Source organism: Mus musculus, chromosome 6 (genome assembly GCF_000001635.26).
Source record: "Mus musculus strain C57BL/6J chromosome 6, GRCm38.p6 C57BL/6J".
NCBI classification, from domain to species: domain Eukaryota; kingdom Metazoa; phylum Chordata; class Mammalia; order Rodentia; family Muridae; genus Mus; species Mus musculus.
In genome coordinates, this window is record NC_000072.6 from 137,129,675 (window position 1) to 137,151,894 (window position 22,220).

At 45.2% G+C, this 22,220-nt stretch overlaps 1 protein-coding gene and 1 long non-coding RNA gene across 4 annotated transcripts in view; one reads left to right on the top strand and one right to left on the bottom strand.

Moving 5' to 3' along the window:
• The window catches only part of Rerg (RAS-like, estrogen-regulated, growth-inhibitor), a 115,672-nt gene that overhangs the window by 74,850 nt on the left and 18,602 nt on the right, over positions 1-22,220 (bottom strand). The gene's annotated exons all lie outside the window — the stretch shown is intronic.
• Gm38914 lies at positions 13,075-22,039 on the top strand. Its single transcript, XR_003956537.1, has 3 exons — positions 13,075-13,155; positions 14,606-15,489; positions 15,920-22,039. It is a non-coding gene; the product is annotated as a predicted gene, 38914 (long non-coding RNA).

The window sequence follows — 22,220 nt, forward strand, 5'->3', positions numbered from 1 at the left end:
GTGAACTCAGCTGGGACGAACGCCTGGCCTTATCAGAGCCACGCATCTCTTTGCTGTCTATGCAGTAGAAGGAGGGACCGGCAAGCAAACACTTGATATTTCTGTAGCATTTCAAAAAGGGGAACGTGTGATGTGAATTCACAAAAAAACCACCCGGTTACTCTTGCAACCAGCAACACGCACGTCAAATTAGGAGGCAACAGGGAGCACAATTGGAGAAGGGGGGGGAAGAAGAATCCCTTCGTGTCCTTGGATCTGTTTCCTTATCCTCATTGTCTCCAAAGGGATACAAGAAGAACTGATCAAATTTGTGTGCACTGATTTCAATACTATCTTTTTGAAATATCCCCATCTATCCATCTATGCATCTATCCATCATCTATCTATCTATCTATCTATCTATCTATCTATCTATCTATCTATCTATCTATCTATCTATCTATCTATCTAACTATCTAACTATCTAACTATCTAACTATCTATCTATCTTTTTTTGAGGGGTGGAGGTTGAGGCAGGCTGTCATGTGTTCCAAGGTGGTCTTGAGCTCTCTATGTAGCTGAGGATGACCTTGGCCTTCTGATTGATCCTCTTGCCTGAACTTCCCCTGTGCTGGGGTTATAGATTACACCCAGGTGCTTGGTCTCATGCTGTGCTGGGGCTTGAACTCAAGGCTTCCCCCATGCCAGGCAAGCACTCTGCCAACTCAACCACATCTCCAGTCCTTCTTATTTTTATAACGGGCACACAATGTTAGTACAGGAAAGACAGGTGGCAATTCTGAGCGCACCTAGTGCTGACAAGAAGGGAAGATGTTTCTTTGCATGTAACACTAATATTGCGCGTGGAAGATGGTCTTGCTTCTGCAGTAGATGATGCTTTTCTAACAGGGCTGATTTAAGAGAAAAAGGGAAATTATATCCAATAAAGAAACATTAAGGATTATGCTTCAAACCAGAATATCAGATTTTTTTTTAACCCTGCGGAGCTTCCCAGTGCATATTATTCCATCACAATGGGCCTCATTTATCAAGAATGTAGAAACCTTGATCATTATTACAAGCTAGAAACCCAGGAACACAGTGTATTTGAAATGGTGAATCTAACGGCATCCAATGGTAGCAAATCATACTGACGGTAGGCGTGTGTGTTCTCCAGGCAGTGGGAGATGAATTATGAAAGGTGCATATGGCAGAGTCTGTTTGTTGGTGACAATGTGATTTCCCCTGTAGTTCTTACTTGGCCCTTGGGGGCTCTTTCAGAACCTGTCTGAAGTACTTAAGAGTCTTTAGATGGCTTAATGTAACATATCATCAGAAAGGGAACAGGCAAAGAAAAGGACATTCCATTCTACAGTAACTCTATTTTCAAAATAGCCTACTATAGTGCTCTGAAGGAAATGAACAGCAAACCACCCCAGTCATTTGTCAAGCACATACTAAGCATGGCATAATTACCTCCATATCTCTCTCCCTCCCTCTTCTGATTTCCTTCCCTGACATCAAAGTCACAGCCTCTTCCTGCCTACCTCCCCCCAGCTCCCCCAGTCACTACCTAGGATGCTTTATTAGCCCAAGACACTAAGCTCTTGAGAAAATTGCTACAATTTCCAGAATAGACACAAAGTAGACCCAATTTCTCCCATGCTTCAACAACTAGAATACAGAATAGAAACGATATAATTTCTTTGTAAATGAGAGGCAACCCTAAACCATTGCTTGTGAATACTCCCACCTCAAATAAATTCCCCAGAAGACAATGTGGGCTGGGAGAGAGTCTGTGAGCTGCTCGTTGCTAGCCTAAGACTAGCACAGTCTAAGACGTCATCATCTCTCCACACTGATCCGCATACCTCTTTTATGTTTTTCAGAGGGAGAGGCAAAGTTTATGGCAGCTATGATAACTCCATTGGCTTGATTGCTTTCCCGTCTATGTAATCCAGCCCTGGAAGACTCAGCAGGAGGTTGACCCTGCCTGTAGGAGTTCACACTCCAGAGGAAACAAATCACAAAGTGTTGTTTCCAGATAAACTGTAACTCAAACAGCGCATCACCGAGTTACAAGAGAGATTTAACCTTGGCGGCTTTTCTTATTTAAAGGTGTGCTGGGCCCACACATATACAAATAAAAATAAATAAATATTTAAACCACAATTGAGCTCTAGATTTTTTCTTACTTAAGTTTCTTGAGAAGGGCTAACAGTAGCTGATCTTAGCAAGTATCTAAGTATATCAAGGCTGAGTGTAGACTCCTGACCTGTAGAGATCTGAGATAACCTATCACTAAACTTGGGGTAGCTTTTCCTGCATTAATACAATGCAATATACATGGTACTTTGTTCTATAGCGCATGGGTCTTAGGGGCACACAGTTCACAGCACCAAGTTAAAGATCCTTAAGGGAATGCACTCCCTTAGCCTTCAGGCTATACACCTGAAGCCAGGAACAGCCATCCACACCTTAATAATCATGAGTGCCAGTCTATAAGAAGCACTCTTTCCACCCCCTGAGGAACACTGCTGAAAGGTTAGCTTCTGGAAATTCCCATGTATGTATGGGGTTCCAGAAGCAATCAGCAAATCTACTGCTTCTTGTCTCAACCCGAATCCATAAGCTCTGAAGTTTGGGTGAGAGGTGGTGTGTTAGTTTTGATGTAAAGCGCTGCCCATGGGCCCATATGTTTGAGAGTTGAGACATATCTGGAGGAAGAGGTTTTCTTGGGGCTGGGGAGAGGGATTCAGGACTTCAGGTGTATAGTCTGGCTTTGTTTCCAGTCCTTACTCTGATTTATGGTAGAAGCCACACACTTTTGAAGCTACCGAGCCACTCATGTCTGTATTCTCTGACATGACTGGATTCCTCCAGTCCATGAGTCCGTGTCTGAGACAGCGATGAGAGGAGTGACTGATACCATCCGAATCCCTTAGCTTCCAAGATAGGACTGAGGGGTGAAATTAATACGAATCTTGTCTTCCCCCTTTCCTCACCTCACCATCCACCATGAACCCCTTCATATCTAGGAAAGAAGGCTACCATGATCCATGTGGATTCTCACCCCCATTATGTGAGTATTGTACAGTTCTACATTGAGATCAATAACTAACTTGACAACAATGGTTGGGAGAATATCAAATAGCCACTCTCTACTTGGAAGAGTCATTGGCCATCTCTTTTCTCTGGCCATGGTAATAAGACATCTCAATGGTCACTTGGCAGGAACAGCCAATTCGTAGCTCTGTTTCCACACGATGCAGCACCATTTTCTGTCCCACAGCATTGGGACTTTCTAAAAACCATAAGAACTTACTAGTGTGTTAGTTTGACAGGGTAGACTGGTTTACAGCGCAAATAGTGATAACAAAGGCTCGTTCCCTGAAGAAGTTAGTTGTTCTTGTCTGTTCTGAAGTCTTGTAGGAATGATTAATTCAGGATTTGGGGAAATCCTGTGATTTCTTCTTATTCTCAGGAGTGACGAGGGGGCTGGGAATGAATGTAAGGTTCAGCCATAGACTTACAAGCAGACGTTTAGCTCCTGTGGGCAAGAACCTAAGACAGGCACTAATCTCAGCAATGGGTCCACACCCTGGCTCACGACTGAATCCCTAGGGCACTATCAATAAGTGCGGAGCCCAGATCTAGGGGATGCTATAAGATTTTCAGTTTCTTCCATGAGTGAGTGGGCGGTCAGAGTGAGGAAGCTCCTTGGTGAGGTGACCTAAATTTTGTGCCCTTGGGACATAAACAACGACCTTTCCATCAGAGATTACGGGCACTGGAGAGACCGTTCTCTTTCTTCACTGTTTTTCCCTTCTTCCCTCCCTCCCTCCCTCCCTCCCTCCCTCCCTCCCTCCCTCCCTCCCTCCCTCCCTCCCTCCCTCCCTCTCTTCCTCCTTTTCTTTCTTCCTTCACTCCCTCCTTCCCATCTTCCCAATCTCTGCCTTTTCAAAACTGGTTTCTAGCATCTTCCCTTTCTGACACCTGCTAGTCTCTCACGTAGACACACCGTTTGTCAGAGCAAGATAACTCTCATTAGTTCACTCACTAGAAGGGTTATTTGACTGTCTACTTGGTTCCTTTTATTGTGCTTCGATTGTTCTAGAATGCAAGATGAAAGCCACTGGATAGATATCACTCTTACCAACCAATCTGTCAAAGGAAGAGAGGCCATAGCTAGGAGAACCATGAAAAACCATGAAAGTACAGAGGAGAACATGAACACAGGCCCACCTGTGCGACCTGTGGGCCCTGAGAGGGGAGAGCTTTGGGAGTTCTAGACAACACCCTAAGCATAATGCCTACATGTTGAGTCATTAGGAAGAGCTTCACTCTGACCCCATTAAGCTCGATGACAAACATATGGAATGAGTGGCATTACTTTGAATTTTTTTTTTTTAATGAAAGAACTGAGATCCTGGAGGCATCAGGGTCACATTTTGCTGAGATCTGACCCCAGAGAATAAGCATTTCTGCTCCTTGATGCCATCTCCCTTTAAGAAAATAAGATTTCTAGACAGATAACAAATCCAACTGCTGGCTATGTAATGGCTTGTATCAGCAGCAGGGGTTTCTCGCCCATCCTCCTCATGAATACCTCCCTTGTTGTGACTGTGTTGTCCCCACTCCTGTTCCCAGTCCCGCCCCTCACAGCAGCCTGGGGTGTGGTTCTAACATAATCGCAAAGTCCCCTCCAAGCTTGAGGATCAATGGACAATATAGGTGGGAAAGCTTCTCTGTGGGGAGTAGAGCAGAGCCTGTCCTTAATTCAGAGTAGGCCATTTGCTTCTAGGCACCCACACCTCCCACCAAAGTAAGAAAGGCATTGTGTGACAAAAGTCTGCCAAGGAGCTGCCTGGAAGCAGCTGCACTGTCTTTAAGCAGTGACTGAAGGCCACAGGAAAATTTTTTCTTCCAGGTAAAAATACTGGCTTTAAACTCTTTCCTCACTATAGGGATACATGGCCTTTGTTATGACGGTTAAGAAATTACTAAGACAATAACAACATCAGGAAGTTAAATAGTTCTTGTTTTCCTTATTCAGAATTTTCTACAGTTTGGTATCTGGATATTTGGGGGTCATGTGCTCAATTTAAAGATTAACCTTATAGGTAATGGTCACATGACAGCATATTTAACGCTAATGTTTCGAATTTCATTTCCTTCTCGGAGGAGATTAGAAGGAAAAACAAGAAGAAACCAGTTGATGCTGACCTAATGCCTTAGGGGATCTGGCTCTGAGTAAGAAAGATGAGCAAGAAAATATAAAAAGAAAAGGCACGTTCCAAGTACATCATAGACTGTATTGTGCACATCCTTACGACACTCAGTATCGTGCACAGTAAAGGTGTGTATACACCTTGAAGCCAGCACTCAGAAGGCAAAGGCAGATCTCTGTGAGTTCAAAGCCAGCCTGGTTTACAGAATGAGTTCTAGGTCAGCAGGGGCTGCACAGAATGGCATCCCACCAAACCAAACCAAACCAAACCAAACAAACCAAACCAAACCAAACCAAACACCAAACCAAACCAAACCAAACCAAACAAAACAAAACAAAACATGTGTGTGTGTCTCTGTGTGTGTCTGTATGCGTGTGTATGTGTGCTTGTACAAACTGTATTTCTGTGTATATGTCTGGGTATGTCTGTATGTGTGCCTGTTTGTGTGTATCAGTGTGTCTGTGTGTGTGTGTCTGTATGTGTATGTGTGTGTCTATCTCTCTGTGTGTTTATGTGTGTATGTATGTATGTATGTGTGTGCATGTATAAATGAATAGAAGGAAGAACAAAAGCAGAAGGAAAGAGAGAAGAGAAAACTGCTTAGTTCAGAAGAAATGAGCACAGCAGAGATATCACGAAGCAGTTACTGCACAGCCATATGGGGCAAATGACAAATAACAGGCCCCGCTCTTAATAAAAATATGCTGCCAAAGTACAGGGCCATGCAGAAAATAACAAAGCATTTAATTACACAGTGACAGTTGCAGCGCTGGGGATTTCCCAGAGATTAATGGAGCAGCTGAGACAAGTGGATGGCCCTGGGGACAGTCTAAAGATTCCCAGCCAGTACATAGTACTCAGGAAAGGCTCCTGTTAACTTCACCGCTGAGCAGAAAATGGACGCGGGGCTGGACACTGGCTCTGGCGTCCTCCTTTTCTTCCTATTAGGAAAACATTAGCACGAAGAGAGAGATTGGTTTCAATTAAGATCCCCACGGAGATAGTTAGACTGTCTGGGTCAGCTCTCACTAATCCAGTCTCAGCCCTGGGGAGCTTTTCCACCATCCGAGGCCAACTTGGGAGCTGGGACGGACATCACTTGTTGAAGAGAGGAGAGGTAAAAATAGACTGCTAAAAACTGACCTTTGAGAGGTGGTGGAGCCAGCTCTCGAGACAACAAATAAGATCAGGCGCAATACTGAACAGTACGTAAGACACTCTTCTTGGGGGAGAGTAAAGCTTACGATGTGCCCTCAAGTAAATGTAGCCCCAAACTAAAGCAGATGCTGGCTACACCCACACAACTACAGCCAGCGCAGACCAAGTGGCACTGCACTGGAAGCCAGCAGGTTCGCCAGGTCCAAGGTCACAAATGCTATTGCTAAGCTGCCCCCACTTTAAACTGGAATTCCCGATTCCAGCACGTATGCAAATGAGGCTAATGAATATTCACTGCTCTTTCGTGACCATTTGACTGTCTTCTACTGGGAAACTGAATACACTGATGCGTTTTATTGAGTAGTATGAAGTGAATTCCACAGAAGTGAATCTTATGTATAGTTTTATAAGACTGCATAGTGATCTCTGCACTGTCACAAAATATATAAATAGCAGCTTAATGAGGGCCTGGAGAATAAGAACGGAGATCACCATGCTCTGGTTATCCAGTACCGGAGCAGAACTGGACTGGGTCCCTAAACAGGAAGTGTTAGCATTCTGTCTAAGCTCCACCCCACAGTTACTTGACAACAGCCAGGTAGGCCTGGTCTACTATAAAACGGGCTGCTTGCCCCCTCCTCTTACTCTCTTACTCTTGCTTTCTTGCCTCTTGGCTCCTTGCTCCCCCTCTCTCCCCATTCCCTTCCCCCATCTCTCCACGTGGTCATGGCCAGCCTCTACTTCTCTACTCTCTCCTTCTATCTGATTTTGCTGCCTCTACTACCCTCTTATCTCCTCTCCCCATGCCCTGAATAACCTCTATTCTATACTATACCATCGTGTGGCTGGTCCCTCAGGGGGACAAGATGCCTTGGCATGGGCCCACTGAGTTAACCCCTTCTACCATACCTCACCACACCCCCATAGAACATATCTTATATCTCCTTATCTTTTTATAAACACATCAGGAAGCATCTGAAAGATGGGCAGTAAATATCCATGTAGATGGATCTCATCGTTCACTAAGGTCACAAGTTTAGTTAGTGGTCAAATTCAGAACTTAACTTCCCCCTGCATCTACCATATTTCCACCAATATTTTATGGCTTTAGAGATACGTATGTTCTATTAGATGAGGTTTTTAGGAAAATGAGAAAAAGCACTTGGCCAGAGATCCAAGCTTTGGTAACCACTGCTACTTGGAGATGGTCATGGGGTCTCTACAGCTGTATCCATGGAATTACACAAAAACATACTGCTTTCTAATGTCGACTTTCCTTCAATCGACCAGGCATGCAGATATGCCAAGAGACAGGCGGTATAAAGTATATCCCTGAAAGTATATCCTTTTGGGAACTGGTCCCTGAGCACTTCCTTCATCTTTGAGCAAGAGCTGGGCGCACAGGTGGAGATACAGCTTACACTATCCATGTGAATATAGACACAAAAGCAATGTTGACCTTGAATGGGTTAACACATCGCATGCTTGTATTACAGGCAAATGAAAGCTGTATTTCCTCATATTTCTGCTTCCTTTAATGTGCATTTCCAGCTAAAGTTATAGGAGCATCCTTCTTGAGCAAAAGGAGAGATCTGCTGACCCTCTCGTCACTTTCTTTACTCCACTGATAGTAGCAAAGAGAACATTCCAGGCCACCATGTCCTCACAGAGAAAGGAGAAAGAGACCATCATTCGAAAGGAGCAGATACTCCCGTGTGGTCCCTCCTGCTCAGAATTCCATCAGGACCTTCTGTGGTGATGAGTTGTTCTGAGTTTATTGCATATAATGGCAGGAGCCTCCTAGAAGGTGTTTGGCTTTTACCTTTGTCTTAAAGCTCACCCCTGCAAACACAACGTACATTTAGAAGTAACAAGAGTTAGTTCATAATGTTGTTCCACCGATAGGGTTGCAGATCCCTTTAGCTCCTTGGGTGCTTTCTCTAGCTCCTCCATTGGGGGCCCTGTGATCCATCCAATAGTTGACTGTGAGCATCCACTTCTGTGTTTGCTAGGCCCCGGCCTAGTCTCACAAGGGACAGCTAAATCACCGTCCTTGCAACAGAGCTCTTGACTCTAGCTGCATATGTATCAAAAGATGACCTAGTCGGCCATCACTGGAAAGAGAGGCCCATTGGTCAGGCAAACTTTATATGCCCTAGTACAGGGGAACGCCAGGGCCAAAAAATGGGAATGGGTGGGTAGGGGAGTGGGGGGGGGGACTTTTGGGATAGCATTGGAAATGTAATCGAAGAAAATACATAATAAGAAAAAAAACTTTAAAAAAAAAGAAGTAACAGGAGTACTATCAGATGCAAGCCAGTTCACTCACCCTCCTCTTAACATATATCCATGGCCTTACATCCTGTTCTAGGAAGAGCTGTCCTGCAATCTATAGATCTACATTGTCTAAAGAGTCTCTCTCCCACCTCTTCCCTTTTCTCTGCTCCACTCTGGTGCCCACAGCTGACAAGTCCCGTTGCAGATACAGGACCTCTATACTTGGAATTTCCTTTGCATGTGGAAACTATTAATCATCTATTCCCTGGCGCTCTTCAGACACTGCAATTAAGGGCACTGTTGCCACTGAAATATTTTCTGACCACTTCATCCAAACTTGTAAACGTCCACACTCTGTTTCCAGTCCCATCCCTTTATTTTGCTTATTATTACAGGCATCCCTTCTGAAACACTATGTGCTGTAGCTGTTAACTTTCTGCAATATAGATCTCCATTTTACAAGACAAATCCCACTGAGTTCAACCAGCTTGCTCATTGCTGTATCCCCAGAGCCCCATGCAGAGACTGGCTTAGAGCAAGTGACAATTAAGCATTAGTTGGATAAATTATTTCATGGCTGAAGGATTAGAAAAGGGTCCTCTTGGGGACAGATTCACATGGCCTTCGCTGAAAGTAAGGGCCAAAAATAGTTGTGTTCTGTTTTGTTTTGCTTTGAAAGCCAAAGGGGAGTTTCTTGGTACGTCTGTCCTCATCAATTCGTGGAAAAGCCCAAAAGTAAATACCTTCTGGTTATCACCAACGTCAGCCAAAAGCTTGACCTTGATACCAGGGAGGTTCACGAGAGACGCGTGTATGAATTCTTAGACTTTGTAGATTCCCAAACATGCTGTCTTTAAATGCTCCTATCCATTTCCTAGTGTGAGTTTAAGTTCGACCATCCTTCTCAGTAGCAGGAGAACAGGGGAGAATCAGAGGTTTTGCTAGAGAGTAGAGAGGGGTTCACGAAGCACAAACCTAAGGGATGATGATGGTTTACACAAAACCTGAAGGCACCGTGGGTCCACGGGGGCCACTGACGAAGCACAGGGGAGAAGACGCAAGGCCAATGTGGGACTATGATAGGCTGGCAGGGTTTAGGCAGCAAGAAAACACTGAGGTATTCTCACACCTAGGAGCCAAAGTCCACTATTCTGGGGTTACCCCAAAGTGGTAACGATGCCTCTTAATTTGTAAGTCAGCCAGGGCTGATAAACAGAGCCAATGTTAGTTTTCCATATTTGGAACATCCAGACTAGGTAAAGGGTAGTGGAAGCCAAAGGGAAGAGCTGTCAGGTTAAGACTCTGGTGGTTCAGAGAGAGAGAGAGAGAGAGAGAGAGAGAGAGAGAGAGAGAGAGAGAGAGAGAGAGAGAGATGAGGCACACAGAAGAGGGAGAAGGAATGCTCAAGAATGTCCCTTTCTGTGGCCTCATAACAAACTGTCACCAACTCTGTCGCTTAGAGCAACACACTTTGTTACCTCAGTGTTTCTGGTTTTCTTTCACATAGCCTGGGCTAATCTTGACTGCACTGTGTAGCGAAGGCTGTTCATAAGCTCTTGATCCTCCTGCTTCCACCTACCAGGTGCTGGGACTCCAGGTTCACACTACCAGATGCAGCATCTCAGAGTTTCTGCAGGTCCGTGGCTCTGAGCAACCTAATCATCTGCAGGACAGGGTCATCTCAGTGACAACTTGGCTTGGGCAAGATTTGCTTCCAAATGTCTTCACATGGTTGGCGGAACTCATGGCCTCAGCGTGATTTTGTAGGTTTAACGTTTCATAGTGGTGGTCACCCGTGGTCACTTGTAGAGCTAAGAGTTTACCCATAATCCCTTGCCATACAAGTCCCCTTTAAATACCACAGAAACCTCAAAGATGGAAGGAAAGGTCTGTGCCACACAGTCAGCTAAGACAGAGCTTTATATAGTGTAATTTAATTATACAAGTGCCACTCAACCGGCCTGTCATTTTCTACTCAATTTAGAAGCAAATTACAGATTCTGCTTGAACTCAGAGACGGAGGCCATGACTGGGGAGGGGTTAACTTAAGGTATGTCTGACACACCAACATACACTCATGTGGCTCTCCAGAAAGCCACCCAACAGTCACAGGCCACTGCCACCTGCAAGGCTTGAGGGTACGTATAGATTAAATGATGTACACATTCTAGATGTGGAGACGAGATGTGTTCTAAACACTAAATCTCCCCCCACTCTCCGTGTCACTCCAAATATCAGACACTGGCTCTGTTACTTGTTTCCCCAAAGCTCCTTCAAACTGTGACCCTTAGTTTCAAATCCTTATCAGGGTGCCAAGGCACTGTTCACTAAGACTGCTGCAACTGCTCTCTCCTTGGTTTCCTCTTCTGCCCCACATAATCTACCTCTCTCCTAGAAAAGTCAGAGGTTTTTGGTTTAAACGTAGTTTTATTAAACTTCCTGATTCAAGCTCTGTGTGTGTGTGTGTGTGTGTGTGTGTGTGTGTGTGTGTGTGTGTGTGTGTGTGTGTTCATGCTGTGCCTAGGAGTGTATGTGTGTGTGTGTATGTGTGTGTGTGGTGTGTGTTTATGCTGTGCCTAGGAGTATCTGTGCATGCACACTATGTGCCTGCACTCACAGGCCAGAGGTTAAATCAGGTGTCTTGTCGATTGCTTTTCTAACTTGCTGTTTTACAATGGGGGTCCCCCACTGAACCTGGAGCTCAGCAGTCTGCTAGACTGTCTAGGCAGGGCTTTTCTGCTTCCACCCCGTCAGCTCTGTGAGGTAGCTTCTTCTGTATCGAGTGCCATCTCCGGAGGCTCCTGATTCAGGGATTCAGGCTCTTTATTAGATCGCCATCATACTCCAGTTAAACCACCGACTCCTTGGTGTCATCTGGACACTCATTATCTTTCCAGCGTCATCTGCGCTCCCACTGAGCTCCGTACCCTGAACTCCTCTGCTTCACTTCCCCCCCCCTCTCTCCTCTCTCTCTCTCTCCTCTCTCTCCTCTCTCTCTCTCTCTCTCTCACACACACACACACACACACATCTGTGTTACACTGTTTCCTGTGCCTCAGACACATTCTGCCCCCACCTCCCCTCTCTCTCCAGTCACTTCCCCCTCTTGGTTAATGCATAGGCATTTGCCGCTGGGTGGTCTCTATCTGGTCCTCCGAGCCTTCCTTAACTTCTGTGTTTTCATAAGCCCAGACACCTCCCTCATCCTGGTACAGATAGCCTTTCGAGGATCTGCCTAACTTGTGAGCTGTGCAATCCCAGAGGCTGACAGAGCAATGGAGTGTTGAGAGACTGTTGGATGGATAAATAGATGCCAAGTGCCACTGGATGTGGAGACCTTGACACTGACCTGGGTGATATGTAGTCATTTATTTCTTAATGTTGAAAAGTGTAGAGAGATAACAAAATATCAACCTACAGTGACTCACTTGAGACTACTCTAGACTTAAAAAAGATTTGTAGAAACAAGGTCAGAGTCCCATCTACGTTTCACCGGGATTCACGAATGCCAACATCTCATATAGCCACGGAATTTCATCAAAACTAAGAAATTGACATGGGTAGGCCAATATCAACTGGATAACAGATTTCTTTGCTCACACACTTCCTTTTTGACATCACAAGATATTCCCCCATACTCTCATTGCCGTGTAGCAAGCCTACAAGAAACCGATTCTGTGGAATCCTAGTTCCTAAAAATATAATTTTTTTTAATTTTTGAGATTATGATATAATTACTTCATTTCTCCCTTTCCTCCCTTCAAACCCTCCCGTATACCTCTCTGTGCTCTTTCAAATGTAGAGACTCTTTTTTTGTTGATTGTTGTTACACACACACACGTGTATATGCATACAGATTCCTAAATGCAACCTCTTCGGTCTGTGTACTGTTACCTGTATATGTGTTTTCAGGGCTGACAATTTGGTTAGTATTGAATAGCCAGTTGGTATACTCTTCCTTACAGGAAGACCTTAGGAGACTGCATCTGAAGACCAGGATAAATTTAACCACATCCTCATTCCTAGGCTCCTTTCAAAGAAAAACAAAGCAGAAAACGGGTTGTATGAACATAAGTGGGTCTATGACCTAAGAACAGCCACATAATACAGCCTGCTGTGTTCTGACCTTTTATGCTGGGAGAGGTAGCCCTGATCATTTGGCATTTTGACTCTGTCTGGTTTGCATGAAAACACTATTCTGTCAATAAGGAGAAGAAAAAAGAGTAATTGTAAATGGGAGAAAATTCCCAAACTTCAGCTACTGTTTCGCTGGCTTGTCTTCTTCTGTCCCTAAATTTGGTTACTAGCAAATGCTTCTGGTTACTGTCACCATGAGCCAAGAACACCAGTGGAAGGGGCGGGGGTGTGTGTGTGTGGGGGGGGGGGGTGCGCGTCTTCTCAGTCTCTGTTTTCCCACCCCTCCCCGCAAAAGGATTTGAATCTGAAACTTGGCTGCAAGAGGAGGAAACCAAGTAAAAAGCGAAGAGTACCCCTTCGAGCAATCAAAACAGTGAGTCACGGGCTTTAGATGATCTCCCAGGGGTGGAGAACTGCAGGGGATTATGCTAAATCTCGTGGGGGGGGGGCGGAGGGGCGGGGGGGGGCGGAGAGGAGAAGCCTGACTTCCGCAGGACTTCAAGGCTTGCCCGACGCACTTTCACTGGCTGCAGGCTGAACTCTCACTAACAAACACAGACTTCCTTCGGCAGCACATTCCAGGCCTCTGCAGCTGGGGGTTAGGGTGAGGGGTGGGGGTGGGGGTGGGGATAGAAGTGGGAGGGGAGGGGAGGCAGAGGCTTTCAGGAGGATCACACAGGCTCTTTCAGAAGTCACAAAAACTGGCCTCTTTACCACAGCCTACTCCCTCACTTTTTGCCCGCAGCTTCCCAGTTCTTAAAAACAGATTCCTGTGTGTGGAAGTGCGTCTCCCCGCACCTAAATGCGTCTCTCCTGCTTTTTCCCTCTGGTTCTTTTTCTTCTTTTTGTCTCTTTCGTTTTAGTTTGATCTGTATGCTTGTGCTTTATCTTTTCTTTCTTCTTTCTTCTTCTTCTTCTTCTTCTTCTTCTTCTTCTTCTTCTTCTTCTTCTTCTTCTTCTTCCTCTTCTTCTTCTTCTTCTTCTTCTTCTTCTTCCTCCTCCTCCTCCTCCTCCTTCTTCTTCCTTCTTCCTTCTCCTTCTCCTCCTTCCTCCTCCTCCTCTTCCTCCTCCTCCTCCTCCTCCTCCTCCTCCTCCTCCTCCTCCTCCTCCTCCTCCTCCTCCTCCTCCTCCTCCTCCTCTTCTTCTTCTTCTTCTTCTTCTTCTTCTTCTTCTTCTTCTTCTTCTTCAGAGGGAGTCAAAGAGGATATCAGAGGAACTGGTAGGGGGTGAGTGTTGGGGGCTATGGGGGTGACGTGACATGGAACCACAATCAGAATATACTGGATGGAAGAATCCTATTTTCAATAAAAGAAAATAGGTATAGCTTCCCTTAGATCATAAGCTTTGAAATATCAGCTTTATTTAACTAACCATTTATGACTTAAGACAAAAGGGGGCGCAGCCTCCCTGATAGTGGAGTCTGGGTCACAAAGGAACACCTTGCATTTTGCTAGCAGGCCCTTCCTTATCTCAGATTTACACACTGTGTATACAGCCTTGGTGTTGTTTAAAAGACTGGAGCCCATCTCTCCCAAGAATTCTCAACATTGCCTCTAGAGCCAAGAAACTTGTTTTACTGATTTGGAGCAATTCTGGTGAAGGCAGAAGGGCCGGCCCTAGCTTTTCCCTCTGGGTGCTGAGTTTGGGTTCATTGTGTTGGACTGCTGAGAAGGTGCTAGAATCCCGGGGGTGCAAGGAGCGGAATCTTATCTAGGTGAAAGATTCCGTGGGCATTAATCTTTAAGAACATTTTTATTTTATTTATTTTATTTTATTTTATTTTATTTTATTTTATTTTATTTTTACTTTTTATATAAATGTAGGTGTCTTTGGAAGCCAGAGGAGGGCGCTGCAGCCTCTGGAGTTAGAGGAAACTCACAGCTGCCTGACTGCAATGCTGAGAACTGACCTCTGGTCCACTGAGAGAACACAAAGCACTCCTCAAATCATTGAGCCATCTCTCCAGCCCCACACTGATCCCACTTTTCTCTCTCAAGACAGCCTGGGACTCTATGTAGACCAGGCTGGCCTCTGTCCCCTGACAGCTAGACATACGTTTTGTAAGGACCCCAACGTCTACTGTGTTTGCAAAACCCATTTCCAGTTTGCCTAATATCAGGAAGTAGCTTGAGCTAAGGATTTCCTCCCTCACTCCCCAGGAGTGTCGGGCTGGAGAGAAAGCTCAGTGGTCAAGCGCATGCGCGGCTATCTCAGAGGACTCCAGCCTGTTTCCTAGCACACGTTAGGTCCTTAGGTCGCAAGCATCCATACCTCCAACCCCAGGGTATCCGACACTCTCCTCCACCCTTTGCAAATCCCTGCACTCACGTTTAAACACACTCCTGCGTATGCTTATGAATCAAAATAAAATAAATCTTTGGAAATGTCTTGACACCCCCCCACACACACACACACGTAGTTGAAGAGCCTGTCAAATTAATGTTTGCAAAGTCTTGAGGAGGAGAGCCTCCATGAGCACCACTCAAATCGTGACTAATGAAGAAATAGCTGTTGACTTGAGAAGAATCTAATTAGCTGTGGAGAGATGGGGTAAGGGGGCGTTGAGATTTCCACGGCGGCCTTCAGGACTGTTGATTTGGGTACAGTCCAGCATCTCTAACGCGCTGTACCAGACAAAAGCTGCCCTCCCCCCTTCAAGGGCAACTTCTCGGCTTGCTTAGGAAGCAGAGTGGGAGCAAAGACAAAGGTCAGTGCTAATCTTTCTTTCCTGCCCACTCATTTTCTTCCTGCTAAGTAGGTGGCCTTCGCGAGGCTCCGTGAGCGATGACATATCCTGCTTTGGACCTATGGAAATTTTCCACATGTCTCCTTGAGGCACAGCAAGCTTAACTGGTTTTGTTTCTCCTTGTTTGTCTCATTAATTACCCAAGCCCACTAGTATTTATTTGTTTCAAAAATTGAACAGAGGTCAAGTGGGAATCACTTCAGAGAGAGTGGGTGGAAGCCAGCATGGAGCAAAACGGAGAGAGGCAGAGACACTGCTAATGTGTTAGTCTCCTCCCTCAGAAAGCTTATAGCTTTGGGGTCCAGCCTGACCTCAGTTCATGTCTCAGATCTGATGCAGGGACTGAGAGGCAGCAGGAGCTCAATCAATAGTTTGTGTTTCTTGTACCCAGGTTGTACAAAGTCTTGATGGAGAGGATGTAAAAAGAAGAAAGCCATCAACACGTGAAGCACAGCCAATACGGTACCGGCCCATGGGGTGTGCTATTCTACAAGCGCTCCAGAGCCGGATGTGTGACCTTGGACAGCTCGAAGAGCATGGGCCAAATGACCCTTCTCTCCTATCTATGGGTGAGTCCTCACTGGACAACGATTCTTCCTAGAATTCGCGGTCAGTCCAAAGATGGAGCAGTAACAAGCACGAAGGGCTAAACATAGCATGCAATCTTGTGGGACAGTGTAGACATGGCATTTTTATTCAATGAAAACAGGAAGAAGGAACATTCTGTCCTGGTCAGACAAAGCTTTGCAGACTGAAGAGATGGCCCTAGCTTCCTGAACAGCAATAATTAACATTGTCAGCGTATTACAGAGCTGGCGTGTACATGCTAAAATACGACATCTTGTCTCAATCGTACTGTGTCCCTAGGGAAGGTATTTCTCAAGTATGTGTGGCCTCAAGCTTGGGCTCTGTGACACCACCTGAGCTCAAGTGCAAAGGTCAGTGTAAGGATGGTCAACTGGTCCTCAGCTGGAGACACACCAAAAATGTGCCGATGGCCGCCTCCAACGCTAAAGTGGGGGGAAACCTTTACTGACCTGAAGGTTTTTGGTTATTTTTGGTTCTCATTGTTTCGGTAAAACACTTCAAAAAGGACGTTATGGGAGAAGGGTTTATGTGGCCTCACGGCTTGAGGGTATTGTCCATCTTGGCAAAGAAGCCACAGCAGCAGGAACACGAGGTGCCTGGTTACGCTGTATCCACAGTCAGGGAGCCAACACAAGTGGACGCCAGTACTCAGCTTGCTTTCGTCTTTCAGTGGACCCCAACCCATGAGTTAGTGCCACCATGTTAGGGTGGGTCTATCCTCCCTAGTGAAACCATGAGAGGAAACTCTCACGGGTACCCAGAATTGTCTTCCCATTGTGATGATACATCTAATCAAGTTTGACAATGCGAGTAATTATGACATAAAAACGCTAAGTGAATCCAAAGGAGACCACTTCTCTGGGCAGAAAATTTGATTTTAGAGACCTTTAAAACAGGATGACTCCTACCTAAGTTATTGCTGGCAACTCATTGTCAGGTATTTTATACATAATTATACCAGAGAGAGGAAGTTATTCTTAAACATCCACAGTTGAATCTATATTTTATAAACATTGTATAATCCTACTAGATGTTACCACTGAAACAAAACAGTCCCGGTAGGAATGAGAAGGTGAGAAGGAACAAGAGAAGAAGGTTTCAATCATAAAATAAGCATAGTTCCTGATGACCATCATCCCAAGGACCGCAGACCCAGCCAATCACAGGCCCAGCCTACCACAGACCCAGCCAATCACAGACCCAGCCTACCACAGACCCAGCCAATCACAGGCCCAACCAACCATAGGCCCAGCCAACCACAAACCCACCCAACCACAGACCCACCCAATCACAGACCCAGCTAATCACAGGCCCAACCAACCACAGACCCAGCCAATCACAGAGTCAGCCAATCACAGACCGAGCCTACCACAGACCCAGCCCACCACAGACCCAGCCAATCACAGATCCAGTCAATTACAGATCCAGCCAATCACAGAGTCAGCCAATCACAGACCCAGCCAATCACAGAGTCAGCCAATCACAGTCAACCAATCACAGATTCAGCCAATCACAGAGTCAGCCAATCACAGAATCAGCCAAACACAGAATCAGCCAATCACAGAGTCAGCCAATCACCGATGCACAGGACTCAGGCTCATACCTGAAAACAGTTTGCACTGCAGTTTTCTAAAATATGTCCATTGTGTATTCTATGCAACACGTACAATATCAATCTGAGGCCATCTTTTCTCCTCCACATATTTACTGTGCATCTTCAGCAAGCCAATCAGTAAGCAGGTCAACTCCTGCACAAATGCCTGTCTCTGTAACTTACATTCCAGTGCGGCAGCGAGGTGCGGATCCTACACGGCTATAAACTTATTGCACTGACTAGGTATCATAGAATCAGGTTCTTTTAGAATCCTGTGAGAACCTCACAGATAATAAGCAGGGTAAGGGGAGACGACTGGGGGACATTTGTGTTCTGGAGTTCGTGGTGCTGAGTGTCGGAGCTGAGCTTATCTCCATAAGGGATGGGGAGACGGACCTAAAACTACAAAGATAGCGCGCGTGAGTTGCACACTCAGCACGGGTTCTCATTTTGTCATTACTAGATTTGTGCACTGAGGGAGTTGTCAAAATATCTGCCTGTCACAGGCGCCTTTAAGACTGAAAACAAGGGGTGGGTGGATATGGGGGACTTTTGGTATAGCATTGGAAATGTAAATGAGTTAAATACCTAATAAAAAATGGAAAAAAAAAAAAGACTGAAAACAAAAAAGTCTTATAGAACCATTATGTGCCCATGTCACTTCTTAGTCCCATCTTCCTATGGCCTCTGCCTCTAAGCCTAGCCTGGAAAGGTCCCTCGCTTTCAACTTTTAGGTTCGGTTCCCTCTGTATTCATAAACTCAATCTCACTGCAAAGTCCCCTTTTCACATAAGGGAACATAGTGACACGTTTTTTAAACTAGCCAGTTGACTAGGGACCCTGTGATTCCATCCACCAGAGTTTGCTCTGTGACCTCTAAAGACAGACTCGTGTGCAGCATACCTTATCCCAAGTCCCTCAAGAGTCTCAGCCCATTGTAGCCTCAGGCCAAAATATCACCAGCTCAAATGTCCAGAATCTCATCATCTGCTTCATGTAAATCAGATGTGTGTGAGACCCTGGGTGGCGGTGTCCTGGGGGCAGTGTCCTGTATCTTTCCCAATGTAGCCATTTAGAGATAAGTGAGTTACTATGTCTTCAATAGCATATACATTTTATGAACTGTTTCCACTGTGTGATACCATTGTGTCCCCAGCATTTTTATGGAATGTTCTTGTTTGGTTTATACCAGGCTACAGTGGGGCTAGTACAGATCTCAGTGTGTAGGATACAGGCCATTTCATACTTGTCATATATTCACATATTCTAAAGTGGGATTTGCCCTGCATGCAAGTAAAAAATCAAATGTGAAACTAAATAAACATAGACTTTATGTCTCAATATCGTCTAGTCACTTAAAAGATAGAAATTCACAGATCACTTAGGCTCCAAGTACCTGGGATTTTAGCTTTAGCCATCACACAGGTGCACACTAGTATAAATCCAGTATAAGTCACACGCAGTCGGGATTACAAAAACATATGTGTGTGTGCGTAGATCAGAGGACAACTTACAGGAGTTGGTTCCTTCCTTCCATCATGTAGGTCCTAGGGACTGAATTCAGCTTCTCAGCTGTTGGGTCACCTCACTGGCCCCTACATTGGAGTTCTGAAAAGCACTTAGGAGCTAGCCTAGGACCTGGCACCTGTGAGGTTTGACTTAGTTCTGCCTGCCTGCCTGCATCAGTGCACTTCAGAGCAGAAGCAAGGACAAAAATGAATTTGCCATATCTTGACAATTCTTTTCCTTCAGTTAGAAAGAAAGAAAGAAGAAAGAAAGAAAGAAAGAAAGAAAGAAAGAAACAAAGAAAGGAAAGAAAAGAAAAGAAAAGAAAAGAAAATCTTATCACTGTCGTAAAAGTTTCCTTTTTAAGAAGAACCATCCAGATTACTATTTGTTACAAACGCAGCGAATTGATAGTGAGAATGGTGTTTGAACTTAATGTTCACAGCCTGCTAACAAACTTGACTGAGCAGAGAGAATGGTATCAGCTATAAAGAATGTCTTACCCGGGATCAGATCAAATAAGACTGAGACTGCTTACTTATATACTGAAAGCCATGGTAATGCAAGGTCATTTCTAAGGGGCTGACGGGATGGCTCAGCCTCTTGTAGAGAACTGGAGTTCAGTTCCCACCACCCATAGTGGACAGCTCCAGGGAAGCTGATGGACTTCTGGCTTCCAAGGGCACCTTCGCCCACACATGGTATATACACAGACATGCAAATAAAAATAAAAATAAAAATAAACCTTTTAAAAGAGATGCTTTTAAAAATACAGTAGCTTACGTGGTCTCAGTGTCGGTTTGTTTGAAGACTTTCTTAATTTGCACAGAAGGAAATGTCCTTTCTGCTTTACATGGTGGGGGGGGTCCCCAAAGAAGCATCTAATAAAGTTCCGGTTTGCCATCAAAGATCTGCACATCAAGTTTTTGTTAAACGTCTACATATTATAACGTTGAATATTCAGTTATGGAATCAAAAGATTAGTAACAACGAAAACAGTGACCCTTGGCATTTATAAGAAACAGCATAGTTTTTAAAGGTACAAATTGACCTAGAAGGCTCCAGAAATAACTAATAATGAATTATTCATGACAGATGAAAGATCTCTGGTTATCTGATGGGATCTGAGCCTAACCAGTCGGTGATCATCGGCTGTCAGGAGCTGGGGCACTTCCCCAGGTGAGAGCTTGGATCTTCCTGTTTCTTTGTTCACAAGACCAACTCCCCCCACCCCCACCCCAGTGAAGGAGTAGAATCCCCCTATGGTGGTGTTAAACTTTTTTTTAAATCCTTTGACTTGACAACATATTTTCCATAATACTGAAAAGATGGATTCTCAGGCTTTTAGAAAACTACTCATTTTTGCTTCTTGGGCTCTTTAGAGTCAAGTTTAAGAATATCCTTTCTTTTTCTTCCCTAGTGAAGACACTGAACACATTCTTTACGTACAAAAGCTTCTGCTTTTTCGTCCTTTCACAGGTCCCATCTTCCTTCCCAGCAACTCAGTGCTCGGCTTCCAAGGCCAAATAAGAGGTTTTAGCATGAAACCATAGACGGAATTTGGAACAGAAAAAAATTATTTTTAAAACAGAGCTGAAAGTTAAAAAGTAGGCTCTAAGATCTCTTAGTGGAATTGTGGCTTCCTTTGTTCTGGATCCCCATTTCCCCTAGTGATTTTCAAACAAAGTAAAAACACATTTTCACAGACACTGGTTGAGCCTGAACCAGCCTCCTCCACCGTTGTGTTTGAATGTGAAATATCCTCAGAGGCCCAAGGGCTTTTTTGTTCATGCTCCCAGCTGGTGGTGCTGTGAACCTTTTGCTAGAAGAACTGCAACACATAGTGCATCATTGGGTGGGAGGGAGGTGTGGGGCTTGCAGCTTTACTCCTGCCCTCTCTGCACCTGTTTCCTGGTCCTTTCCTGGTCTGTGGAGATGGGAGGGATCCCGGCCACATGTACCAACAGCCATGAACTCTCCCATGCCTCCCCAACCGTGACAACTGCACCCTCTCCCAACACAAGATGAAGCCAAGCCATTGGTCTTCCAGTTGCTTCTGTCAGGGATTTTGTCACAGCTACGAGAAAGGTGACTAACTCATTGGGTGACAAGGAGAGGACCAGGCAAGAAGAAAGGATGGGCACATTTGCTGAGCACCTAGGGCTGGGCTTGGAATGCTGCTGGAACCCGTCAGAGTGCTAGGTGTTGTGGTGCCTGAGATCAGAATCCATGGCTGACTTAGGACTGGGGCAGCTCCTTAGCCCTCATCTGAGGCACTGTGAGCTCATCTGTAGGAAGGGATGGGTGGAGTTTGAACTCAGCCTTTCCCAATAACTCCCCACTGCTCTCTTCCTCAAACCCATCCTTAGCCGTGGCCAACATCCTGTCTCATGGTGATCTGAGCAGTGAATGTCTACATACCTCAAGCTGAAATGTCCTTAAAGAAAAGCTTATTTATTCACTTCTCTCTGTCTTTCTCTCCCTCCCTCTGTCTCTCTGTCTCTGTCTCTCTCTGTCTCTGTCTCTGTCTCTCTCTCTGTCTGTGTGTGTGTGTGTGGTGAAAGTGTGACAGTCGGAGGTCTACTAGCAGTAGTCAGTTCTCTCCTTCTAACACACACACACACACACACACACACACACACACGTTCTGGGGACAGAACACAGATCATCAGGTTGGAAGACAACCACCCTTACCGGCCGAGCCACCTTGCTGGCCGAACAGTACTTTGTTAGCAACCTGCCTATTGGAGTTCATGCTTGGAAAACTTTCAAGCTCTGTCCTGTATTCAAGCTACTTTCTATCCCTCCTCAAGCCTCTCCTCAAATGGTACCCGAGAAGGCCTTGAATTGAGAAAAAAATCATCTCAAGGTTAGCTTTGTTGTATACATGGTATACACTTCTGATAATGGGCTGCGGTTGATAATAGAAAAGAGAAAAGAAGTGGAGTTATCACTGGGCTGTGGGTGTGGCTCAGGGGCAGAGTGCTTGTCTAGCATGCCCAAA